The 10562-nt window shown below is 43.9% G+C and overlaps 1 non-coding gene across 1 annotated transcript; it reads left to right on the forward strand.

Moving 5' to 3' along the window:
- The first annotated feature begins 9848 nt into the window (after positions 1-9848).
- Trnas-cga lies at positions 9849-9923 on the forward strand. The gene has a single exon. It is a non-coding gene; the product is annotated as a tRNA-Ser (tRNA).
- Positions 9924-10562: the final 639 nt, after the last annotated feature.

A 10562-nucleotide genomic window follows, 5' to 3' on the forward strand; every position in this document is an offset into this window, starting at 1 on the left:
TATTCTTGTAAGTGCGCGTTTCACAAGCTTATTGATTAATCTACAACGATCCAACACCATGTCCTCCAATTGTACTATGGGAACAGTGTTTTGTCGAGATCCCTAGACAGCTCGCCATGACATGAACAACTGTATTTCTGTTAATTTTCTATCCACGGACGAACTTTTCGCTGTACATTCTTTCAGATTTCTGGACGCTACTTCCTACACATTAAATCACATAACCGGTAATGCTCTATCCTCGAGACTCGGTCATGGATTGTACACAGGGACAAACACCAGCGTGCCCGCACCTCACAAACGGCTCTGTATTGCTTTACAGGGTAGCGTAGGATATGGCAGATAGTTTTCTGTAATGAAACGTATCACTATAATTTAATTTGGATTATTTATAAATGCCAACAGAGAATGAATGTGCTGAGATGATACTGTTTCCCTCTGATTAAAAGAATGTCTGAAAAAATATAGCACGATTTGAAATAGTTGGTAGCTGGCGTTTGAGGGCCTAAGTTGCGACGTTGTCACGAAGAGTACTGTCTGCAGGCAGCTGCCACGGTACCACGCTCTCTGAACCGATGGAAAATGGTTTTGAAATATATCTTCCACAAAAGAATCAGGTAAATTCAAGTTCACACATGGTACATATATCTATAGTGTGTCTACGCATATTAAAAGTTTATCCATAAATTAGGACCATAATAAAGATTTTTTCTTGAAATAAGAGGAATTTTTGCATCTAGATATATTTCCTATATGAGAAGTGGCGGCACAACGCTATGCGCAGAATTGCCGCAGTGGGTGCCGAAAACGCCAGTGTTTCGTTGGTGTATTGCTGACACGAGCAGGACAGCCCACTTGCCGCCAAATGTCTACTGATTTAAATCAGATTCCAAGCTGTTATGAAGCCTTATCTTCTCACGCGTTGCAAATTCATGGCCGAACACTCTTTCCTTCTCTCTCAGTATTCCGTGTAGAAACCTCCACCGCCTGTGTAATTTTGGTTCCGGCGTCCTCGGACATCATGTAGATAGTGGTGTCCAAGTCTGTGCCGTATCTCTCGACTTCCAGGAAGCCTTTGGCGCAGTTCGACATTGCCGCCTACAAGAAGACTACTCTGGCAAGGCAAGAGACACACTTCACTATTTTTTCTGAATGTGTGTTACACACATGTTTATGACACTGTCCACAATACTGTTTTGGTTTACTTAGATTGTTGTACTTCTGCTTCTTTGTTTTAGCTTCTCTTACACAAATATGGCACCGACCTTTCCCTGCAGGAGGCTGACGTGCTTCTGTTGTCACTTTTGATTTTCTTTTGTAGAATAGACTCCACTGATTGAACAATTTGGTTAGATAATCCTCTTACACTGGCACTTCATCCTACCTGCAATTTCACTAGTTCCATCCCAGCTTGCAGAAGATAAAGTTTCCGTTTGTTGTTTCTTTTCGTTCCATCTTGGATGTTGCTGGATGAATATGGTGGTTGCATTGATAGCACAAATGTCGATGAGAGAGTAAAATACAGATAGAGGCCATCTCTTTGTTCCCCTCTTGCAGGTGTACATACGCGCAATTTGATCAATGGTATCAATTCCACCTTTAGTGGAATTATAATATGCATTTATCTCGGTTTTATTCTTGTCTCCTCCAACAGTGCCTTTATCTTGGTGCATTGTTGACAACATCAGTAAGTTTTTACTTGATTTCCTTTTTGCTATGTAGGACACCAAAGTTGCTGGAGGCCTACCTGTTGATGGGTCTGAACAAGAACATTGATGAATATAGCTCTCGATTTGCCATGTTCTTCATTACGTCTGGAATATGCTTACTGTTTGACTGGAGAGTTCCTACTGTAGTAACTTTGTAGTCTTTGTGTAACTCTTCCGCCAAATTCACCGATGTGTAGTATCGGTCTGTAGTAATATTTCGACCAGTATTTTTCACAGGTGCTACCAGACGTTTGACGACAGCTGCTGAACCCCGTTCTTCTTTCGACAAATTCTGAACATTACCTGCGTAAGGTTCCACATTCAAGACGTATCTGTCAACTGCATCGGACATCATGCGTATAACGATGCCATACTTGCTCGGTTTATCCTTCATAAATACATTGAAGGGGCACCGCCCTCCAAACAAGCTGAGCATCTCATCAGTGGTGAGGTGGACCCCTGGTTTATACAGCAGTGGAAACCTATCATTCACTTTGTTGAAAACTTCACGGATTGCTAACCTTATGATTGCAATAAGTTCCTTGAAACGTTCTCTTGCCATATTACCCTTGTAAACTGGCCGCAAAGATTGTGTGCACTGACAGAATTGTCCTTATTTGCCCCCATAAGTATCAGGATTCCTATAAAGGCATACAATTCTTTCTCATCAGTCAAAGGAACATTTCGCCTAACTGCATCTTCATTTTAATGTTTTACTATAACATCCATGATGTCAGGCGTAAGAAGTAACTCCGAGGCCTCTCCAGGTGAATGGCAAGCACCAGCTGGAGTGACTCCTGTCTGTTCTCTTACTATGTTAGCAACAGACCTCCGAGGAATTCTAGGCTGTGTGGTTACGTACCTTTTTCCAGACTTGGCCACAATAACATCCTGATGGTCACTGCCTGAAGCTGCGCTATCTTCATCTTCTGTAGCATCCACATCACTTTCCCGATCTGAATCATACTCCATAACTCCATCCTCATATTCACTTTCACTCCCTGAGTCAGAATCTTCATCTAAAATTTCATCCAGAACTCTTTCTAAAGACAAGTCACGTATTCTTTTAGTCATTTCTAAGTCTGGGTGTGAACAGAGGGGAACTGCACTAACTCACTGCAAGTTTACAAGATAAATAACAGCTGACTGACATCAACAATCACTTCCTCTGAAAGTAAACCGATTGTTGTTAATATAAAGAATACGAACGAACAAGAAACTAACTAGCGTTGTTGTAGAGATGAGAAATACGAAATCCCACTAAGCGAAATTTTCCATAGCACGGAAGCCTAAGGGGGGGGGCGGGGGTTGTTGGACCCATAATAAGTTTATTTTTTCTTTCAAAACAGGAATTTTCTATAAAATATATTGACACTAACGTTTCATAAAATAGCCAATAAACAGTAACTCAAAGGGAATATGTAGTACGAAAGTTACTTGGGCAAAAGCAGGGGACATAAAATTGTGGGTTCAACGAACCCCGCCCTTAGGCCTCCTAGAGTTAAGATGTCACATGCTTGCAATTTCGTTTTTGCAATGTGTAGTTGGGGTCAGCCCAAATAAATACTCCTAGTCAGACTTCTCATGTGACGACCAGTGTTGATGTAAAGCGTCGGTTTGTCTTCCGTCACAAACAAAATGATTTTCAACGCCCATTCGATAGAGCAGTCTCTATATTTGCTTTATGGATATGCATTAGCAGGGACAGTAGAAGAGGATGAATAAGCAGTACTCCAGCGTTGACTGAACAGCGCTGCTGCACGGCGGTAGCAGTCAGCGCTGGAGTACTGGTTATTCATCCTCTTCTTCTGTCCCTGCTAAGACATATCCACAAAGCAAATGTAGTCCCATACAAATATCGTATGATCACGTAAAATTTAGCTTGAAAATTATCTTGTTTATAATGGGAAACAAACCGACGCTTTCCGTCGAAACTGGCCGCCGCAAGACGTTCAGCGGTATTTGTTTGGATCCGGCTCCAGGTACACAATGCAAAACAGAAATTGCAAATACCAGCCCAAACACGGCTGCCGAAATGCTTCCGACGACTCAGGATATATGCATGAACTGAGGACATCTTGGCGAATACCTGTAGAAACCAGAAAATCGTACCCAATCGGAAGAACTGTCAGTAGCGAAATTAATGTCACTCGTAGCATACGGAGACTATCAGTGTTGATTATTCCACCACTGGCTACGGTCACCAGACGTGCGACAACGGTACGCGCTAACTGGAACAGTTTATACGCTGGGACTGTGTAATCAAAGAAGCCATAGAGATCAGGGTAAGGGAGCCACAACTAAATCGTGACGGCGGTTACATCCTTAACAAGGCGTGGAAACCCGCCATCACCCGGATTAAGAAGAAAAAAGGATATGTCACAGAGTGTACCGACTTCGGGGGAGGAGGGAAGAATAACGAGAGCGGTGCCGGCAGACCCTCCTGAACGAGAAGACCTAGGACGCAGCGCCCAGACGGCGGAAGAACGGACGCTGCACCTGGACCGAGCGCGGGGCGCGGACCGCACCGAGTCATAGGAAGCTCCTGAGGGAGGAGCGGGAGGGGGATTGTCCTATATACAGGGTGTTACAAAAAGGTACGGCCAAACTTTCAGGAAACATTCGTCACACACAAAGAAAGAAAATATGTTATGTGGACATGTGTCCGGAAACGCTTACTTTCCATGTTAGAGCTCATTTTATTACTTCAAATCACATTAATCATGGAGTGGAAACACAGCAACAGAACGTACCAGCGTGACTTCAAACACTTTGTTACAGGAAATGTTCAAAATGTCCTCCGTTAGCGAGGACACATGCGTCCACCCTCCGTCGCACGGAATCCCTGATGCGCTGATGCAGTCCTGGAGAATGGCGTATTGTATCACACCCGTCGACAATACGAGCACGAAGAGTCTCTACATTTGGTACCGGGGTTGCGTAGACAAGAGCTCTCAAATGCCCCCATAAATGAAAATCAAGAGGGTTGAGGTCAGGAGAGCGTGGAGGCCATGGAATTTGTCCGCCTCTACCAATCCATCGGTCACCGAATCTGTTGTTGAGAAGCGTACAAACACTTCGACTGAAATGTGCAGGAGCTCCATCGTGCATGAACCACATGTTGTGTCGTACTTGTAAAGGCACATGTTCTAGCACCACAGGTAGAGTATCCCGTATGAAATCATGATAACGTGCTCCATCGACCGTAAGTGGAAGAACATGGGGCCCAATCAAGACATCACCAACAATGCCTGCCCAAACGTTCACAGAAAATCTGTGTTGATGACGTGATTGCACAATTGCGTGCGGATTCTCGTTATCCCACACATGCTGATTGTGAAAATTTACAATTTGATCACGTTGGGATGAAGCCTCACCCGTAACGAGAGCATTTGCACTGAAATGAGGATTGACACATTGTTGGATGAACCATTCGCAGAAGTGTACCCGTGGAGGCCAATCAGCTGCTGATAGTGCCTGCACACGCTGTACATGGTACGGAAACAACTAGTTCTCCCGTAGCACTCTCCATACAGTGACGTGGTCAACGTTACCTTGTACAGCAGCAACTTCTCTGACGCTGACATTAGGGTTATCGTCAACTGCACAAGAATTGCCTCGTCCATTGCAGGTGTCCTCGTCGTTCTAGGCTTTCCCCAGTCGCGAGTCATAGACTGGAATGTTCCGTGCTCCCTAAGACGCCGATCAATTGCTTCGAACTTCTTCCTGTCGGGACACCTTCGTTCTGGAAATCTGTCTCGCTACAAAAGTACCGCGCCACGGCTATTGCCCCGTGCTAATCCATACATCAAATGGGCATCTGCCAACTCCGCATTTGCAAACATTGCACTGACTGCAAAACCACGTTCGTGATGAACACTAACCTGTTGACGCTACGTACTGATGTGCTTGATGCTAGTACTGTAGAGCAATGAGTCGCATGTCAACACAAGCACCGAAGTCAACATTACCTTCCTTCAATTGGGCCAACTGGCGGTGAATCGAGAAAGTACAGTACATACTGACGAAACTAAAATGAGCTGTAACATGGAAATTAAGCGTTTCCGGACACATGTCCACATAACATCTTTTCTTTATCTGTGTGTGAGGAATGTTTCCTGAAAGTTTGGTCGTACCTTTTTGTAACACCCTGTATACATGGCGCCGGCCCACCGCCGGTCAGTACATCAGCGCATCTGATGATGGCACCGTGGTCGATTGCCGAAATATTGTGTCCTATGCACACTCTTAACAGGCTGTTCTCCCGAGATTTATTTCGTTATAAAATACGCCTGGAGAAATTGAAGACTCAGTTTACACGCTGTAACTTATGGCATAGTTTTTGATAGTTCTAAACTGCGTAGAGCATTCTTATGCGTTATTTAAATTTCGCACGTAAGCCAAATTGTAAGTGAACGCACAGACACGTCTACCTGTTTGAGAATTTCTAAAGGCTGGCTCCAGTCAGTCTATCGCTATGACCTTTGATTGTACGACGACGACGCTCGTCGGTATGACGCAGCCTTATGGTGAAACTCATTCCATGCTAGCAGTCTAAAATTTTTAGTTTAGCAGCTTAGTTCATAAATCTAATACATTTCTACAGTTAATACATAGTTCTCTCTTTGATCGTTATCGGAGGGCTACTTCAAGTGACTATTTAGTAGAAAATGGTACGTATACATATATTTACACTAGTTTTGACTGTAATAAACTTTATTCTAAAAACATTTCTCGCAGTTCCTTTCGTCTTACATGGCAAATATGAACAAAGTTTGTAGTGGGATACGCTACTGTATGAGACATGCTGACACGAGTTTTCAATTTCGGAGTGCGCATTCTTAGACGTCTGAAAAAAAGTATACTACTTGCACATGCATCTCATGATAACTATGATGGTAGAATTACGTATATTCCTGTTTATACATAGGCTCACGGGCATTCTTCCTCATCGCGCGCATACTGCGAATGGAATAGGAATACAGCGAAGTGATATAGGTGTCCTCTGCCTCACACCTAACGGTAACTTGCGGAGTACTGCCGTAGAAAAACACTACGGTGTGCAACAAGTGATAATTACATGCTGATTAAATTCTACAAACAGATTTGTTTCATTCGTTTCAGTCTGATACAATGACGGAACGACTATCGCTGATTCTAAAGGCACAGATGAAACGAACTTACTTTCAAATAGTGTTAACCGGTACAGCCTGTCAATGCATATAACGCACACTATGACAAGCCTACGAAATACTTTTCAGGGAGGTTGACTGTACAAAACACTGCCTCTAAAGAGTCAATATACTACGCTTATATACGGGAACGGACGGTCAAGTTCGACCATCAAGTTTGAGTCGTAAGGCGTATGTGGAATATGTTGATCCAAGACACGCTTTTAGCAAACAGGCGCGTTTTGGTGGTAGAAAAAAGTTCGAGGCTGCTTTGGCCAAGCACTTGCCAGGTTTCTGTAGGAAAGGTTTCCGAAGGAGAACCACTTGCAGCGGCTAGCTTTCCTATATGTAAGTACGACTTTAGTGATATGATTAGATGCTGCGAAGAACGTTTGCACCGCTCTTTTGTCCAGTCTTCTTGCTGTCTTCACCTTTATTCGGCAATAGACGCTGGTGGAACTGCCATTTTCTAGGTGTGTTAAATTATACAGATGCATCGCTGGTCAGTTCGACCTGTCAGCCTTAAACCTACCGATCTTTTGCTGACAGACGTAGGAAGCTGATCCCTCAAAAATTCCTAGTTTGACTGAGCTACGTCATAATCCGCAGGCCACCTGACGGTATGTGGCGGAAGGTACTTCTGGTACCACTAACTGTTGTCCCTTCCCTGGTCCAATCGCAAATGAAGCGTGTGAAGAATAATTGTCGGTGTCTGTATTAGCTCTAATTTCACGAATTTTCTTGTGGTCATTTCGCGAGAGGTTGAAAGGTGGCTACACTGAGTCACAGCGCCAGAGATTGCGCCAAAGATTATTATTCTGCCGCCTCCACAGGTGCAGCAGTAGTTCAGAGGTTGCCGAGGGCAGTACTTGTTGAGAGGATGTCTAGTGCAGTAGTAGTTCTGTTGGGCGAGAAAGTAGATGCTGTTCGGTTAGTGTAATGTATAGATGGAAGATGTTGCAATGATCACAGTGTATTTTTCGTCAATATATACTGAGGTAAAAAAAATTTTCACATTTCTTTGACAATGCCTCTTGGTCACAGGCTCAGTCAACAAAGCATCTGGCTCGTGTTCATGTAGTAAGACTTGTAATTCTGGTTTCTATGTGCAATTATAGTATTTCTGGTTTTTCAATTAGTTCATTGTAAATGGTGTTTAAAATATCTTGTCGTATTGAAAAAGAACCGTGCCAGATACATGTACGTTGAGTCACACTACCGCACGCAGAACAGTTAGACTTGTGCTTTATTGTTTCGTAGCTTTTATAGTTGCAGGGGACTTACTTAATCAATTGTGTTAACGGAAATTTCTTGTCGTACTTTATTTTTATTTTATGCAGGCAGATTGCGTGCTAATACTACCCACAAGGGAACCTCCCCATCGCAACACCCTCATATATTGTTATAAGTTGGCACAGATCAATCGAGGAAACAGGAAGAAGTTGTGTGGAACTGTGAAAAAAATTAATAAAACACTGAGTAGTCCATGCGCAAGATATGCAAGATCAAGGACACTGGGAGTCAAGCAGCGACATGGTCCCGTGGTTAGCGAGAGCAGCTGCGGAACGAGAGGTCCTAGGTTCAAGTCGTCCCTCGAGTGAAAAGTTTAATTTTTTATTTTCAGTTTATGTGACAAACTCTTATGTTTTCATCACTTTTTTGGGAGTGATTATCACATCCACAAGAAAACCTAAATCGGGCAAGGTAGAAGAATCTTTTTACCCATTCGCTAAGTGTACAAGTTAGGTGGGTCGACAACATATTCCTGTCATGTGTCGCACATGCCATCCCTGTGTCGTATATAATATATCAGACGTGTTTTCCTGTGGAGGAATCGGTTGACCTATGACCTTGTGATCAAATGTTTTCGGTTTTCATTGGAGAGGCACGTCCTTTCGTATACTAATCGCACGGTTTTGCGGTGCGGTCGCAAAACACAGACACTAAACTTATTACAGTGAACAGAGACGTCAATGAACGGACAAATCATAACTCTGCGAAAATAAAGAAAGTAAAATTTTCAGTCGAGGGAAGACTTGAATCAAGGACCTCTCGTTCCACAGCTACTCACGCTAACCACGGGACCACGGCGCTCCTGAGCTCACATTCTCCTGGGTGATGCCTGTCTTGCGCATGGACTACTCAGTTTGTATGTTTTGCTTCTTTTTTTCATAGTTCCACACAACTTCTTCCTGTTTTCTCGATTGATCTGTATTCAGTTTTTCAAGGCCTATCCACTGTGCCAACTTACAACTAAATCTGAGGGGGGTGCGATGGGGAGGTTCCCTTATCAGGGCCAACCGGTTAAGAGACTTTGCAACCGGTCACACAGCTACTGAAGTTATAGCATTTATTCATTATTCTTTATAATTAAGCCCCCATGCAAGGTGTGTGGGAAGAAGTAATATGTTGTCCGACTCTTCCCGGGAAGTTGCTCTCTCGAAATTTCCAAAGTAAACCTCTCCTTGATGCACAACGCTCTCTTCTAGAGTCTGCCCCCTCCCTCTCCTTACTGCCCCCCTTATAAATCCTAACTGGTAAGGATGACAGACTGATGAACAATATTAAAAAATCGGTCGAACATGCACCTTCTAAGCCAATTCCTTCGTGGATGATCAGCACACATTTGGTAAATAAGAGCTTAAGCTTAATAGCTATTGCATTCCAGAATGAGATTTTCACTCTGCAGCGGAGTGTGCGCTGATATGAAACTTCCTGTCAGATTAAAATTGTGTGCCGGACCGAGACTCGAACTCGGGACCTTTGCCTTTCGTGGGCAAGTGCTCTACCAACTGAGCTACCCAAGCACGACTCACGCCCCGTCCTCACAGCTTGCCATGTCTCCACAATACCCTTTCTTTCAGGAGTGCTAGTTCTGCAAGGTTCGCAGGAGAGCTTCTGTAAAGTTTGGAACGTAGGAGACGAGGTACTGGCAGAAGTACAGCTGTGAGAACGGGGCGTAAGTCGCGCTTGGATGGCTCAGTTGGTAGAGCACTTGCCCGCGAAAGGCAAAGGTCCCGAGTTCGAGTCTCGGTCCGGCACACAGTTTTTATCTGCCAAGGAGTTTCAGCTATTGAATTGCACACGCACACGCACACAACATACACACAACATACACACGCACACGCACACAACATACACACGCACACGCACACAACATACACACGCACACGCACACAACATACACACGCACACGCACACGCACACAACATACACGCACACGCACACAACATACACACACACACACAACATACACACACACACACAACATACACACACGCACACAACACACACACACACACACACACACACACGCACACACACACACACACGCGCACACACACAAACACGCACAAACACACACGCACAAACACACACGCACAAACACACACGCACAAACACACGCACAAACACACACGCACAAACACGCAGAGAGAGAGAGAGAGAGAGAGAGAGAGAGAGAGAGCTTGCACATCACTAGTGACAGCCAGCCTTGATAATTTTGTGGATCACATTTAATGACCTTCGCTTCTAACTTGCTGGAACAGGTTAGATGTGTTTCTGCTTGCTTCACGTATGACAAGAGACACGAGGTCTATCATTCTGAAAGTGTAACTTATTAAATTCTACGTTGAAACAAATATTCCGTAAAATGATTGTGTAAAACTGTCTTCATTTGTAA

This window comes from Schistocerca piceifrons, chromosome 2, assembly GCF_021461385.2.
Source record: "Schistocerca piceifrons isolate TAMUIC-IGC-003096 chromosome 2, iqSchPice1.1, whole genome shotgun sequence".
Taxonomy (NCBI): Eukaryota; Metazoa; Arthropoda; class Insecta; order Orthoptera; family Acrididae; genus Schistocerca; species Schistocerca piceifrons.